General features: G+C 36.9%; 1 pseudogene; it reads left to right on the forward strand.

Annotated features, from left to right (window-relative positions):
• The first annotated feature begins 384 nt into the window (after positions 1 to 384).
• The window catches only part of LOC122357028, a 17,994-nt pseudogene continuing 15,878 nt past the window's right edge, over positions 385 to 2,500 (forward strand).

Consider the following 2,500-nt stretch of genomic DNA (forward strand, 5'->3'; position numbering starts at 1 on the left):
GTCACGCTGTGGTTAGCATGAGAGCATGCAACGAGCATAAAGATAAACGAAAACACTTTAATCTTCTCTGAGATGAAATAAACAATATCTTTACAGGCAGGCAGGCAAGATAGACCAGAACCGACGAATACACAGGATCAAACTAGAACTTAAATACAAACGGGAAACCACTAAATTAACTCGACACAGGTGAAGACAATGACAATATTAACAAAAGTAGGTCACGTGACACAGTCACTATTCGTCACCCACTGAAATATTGTGCAACATATAGCATAACATTGGATCCAAAGGTCAGATACTAGTTTCATTACGCCTCTGCCGTATATCCGGACTATAAACTTTTATTTAGTTAATATTTAATGCTTGCTTGCTCATGTGAATGCGGTTTCTCGACTCTCAGGATCATTCAGTGAATAATTAGTTTGTGATTTCCGCACAGAGTCAGTGTTGGGCATCTCACTCTTCATCATGAATCGCTCACAAACACCATGGGATCAAGAGTTCTCTCCAAGATACAGGTACTTAAATGTACTATAAATGTATTTTGCCGTTACTGCCAGTTTTACAAAAAATCAGCTTGTTTTAAAACATTTGTTGCTGTAAAACAAAAGTGTCTATTTATAACTACATTAGCCTACTGTGTCATATTTAAGATATTTATAGAGCCTATAAGTATGAGACCATAGAACCCCCTTATGAAGGTGTTTTCCTTTTGTTTAAAAAAATAATTTTATTAAATCTGCTCAGCAAAAGAAATCGTGGTCAGAGCTGTCTGTCATATTTTTGTTTCGCATTAAGTATTCTTGTTATTTTGGCATTTGTATTAGTTATTAGGCAGAGAGTTATGGTGTTTTCTCATGTGATTATTTCATTATTTCATCTGATGTTTTAACATCTGCTCATTATAGTTCAGGTGATCAGAAGAGATCAGAGCCCAGCTGTGTGTCTATGAAGACTGATGTTTCTTTGCCTCATCCAATTGATTTTAAGAGTGAAGACACAAGGTTTAAGTATTAAATTGTTTTGTAATATATATGATTGCCATAATTACACAAAACTATTGTAAGAGGGGAAAAAACTATTTTATTTTTGTGTTAAAATACCTGTTGTTATGAGGACTTTTATTCTGACGGGGAGAGAGAAAATAGAAAAATGAAGTGGAGAAAAAGAGCTTGTCCGTATTCAATGGTTTTATTAATACAAACATTTAGATAAAGCCCTGAAAAAACCCACAAGTGCACAAGCAAAGCGTTACACTATTATAAATAAATACAAGCTGAAGTCTGGCTAGGAAATGCAGTAAATGTAATGATAAAAGTAAGATATTTACATTTATTTCAGTGATACTTGATTTTTAGTTGCGAGCAGGTGCATTTTTAATAAATTCACAACTGTTATTAAGGCAACTGGATCATTTTCACCAATGAGTGTTTGATTCTTGATTCAAGGTCAATCCTGCAACACGAATCAGTAACAAAATCTGTCTGTAAGAAACATGACCAGTCCATGAATCAGCCACAACACAGCATGCATCCTGGTGGAAGGTAAACTTTAATGCAATGCATCATCACACATTACTTAAATACATAATTAATAACTGACACATTTCATATATTCACCCTATGATATGCTCAGTGCCCTATAAAAAAAAGACACTTTGGTCTGTACATTTACCTCTGTAGCTCATATAATAATGTGATATTGTAATATTCCAGGCATGACGTCCTTAAGACGTTCAGATCAAATCTGCTGAAGAAGTTTGAGCATCTGTATGAGGGAACAGCGACGCAGAGAAACCCAACACTCCTGAATGAGATCTACACAGAACTCTATATTACAGAGAGTGAGAGGAGAGATCAGTAATGAGCACGAGGTGAGACAGATTGAGACACAATCCAGGAGAGCAGCAACAGAAGACACAGCCATCAAATGCAGTGACATCTTTACATTTACATTTACATTTAGTCATTTTGCAGACGCTTTTATCCAAAGCGACTTACAATTGAGAGTACAGCAGCGATTCATTTTTTTGAGAGACAAACAGACAGGGTAAGTGCTTATAACACCCAGTCACAGGGAGTGTTCAAATTAGTACATGCCAGAAGGGAAGGAATAAACAAGGGGATGAGAAGAGAGACAGAGACAGTGAGAGTAAATTTTTTTTTTTTTTTTTTTTTTTTTATGATGAGGTCAGGTATTGCTGAAAGATGTGAGTTTTCAGCAGTTTCTTAAAGATTGACAGAGATCCAGCATTCCGGATAAGTACGGGAAGATCGTTCCACCAGCCAGGAACAGAGAACGAGAAAGTTCTGGAGAGTGATTTCTGAGCCTCTTTGAGATGGTACCACGAGGCGTCGCTAGCAGATCTCAGACTTCTAGAGGGTGTGTAGATTTGTAATAGTGAGTGGAAGTAGACCGGTGCCGAGTCTGTGGTTGTTCTATATGCAAGCATCAGTGCCTTGAACTTGATGCGAGCTGCAATCGGTAGCCAATGTAA

The sequence above is a fragment of the Puntigrus tetrazona genome, chromosome 13 (assembly GCF_018831695.1).
Source record: "Puntigrus tetrazona isolate hp1 chromosome 13, ASM1883169v1, whole genome shotgun sequence".
NCBI classification, from domain to species: Eukaryota; Metazoa; Chordata; class Actinopteri; order Cypriniformes; family Cyprinidae; genus Puntigrus; species Puntigrus tetrazona.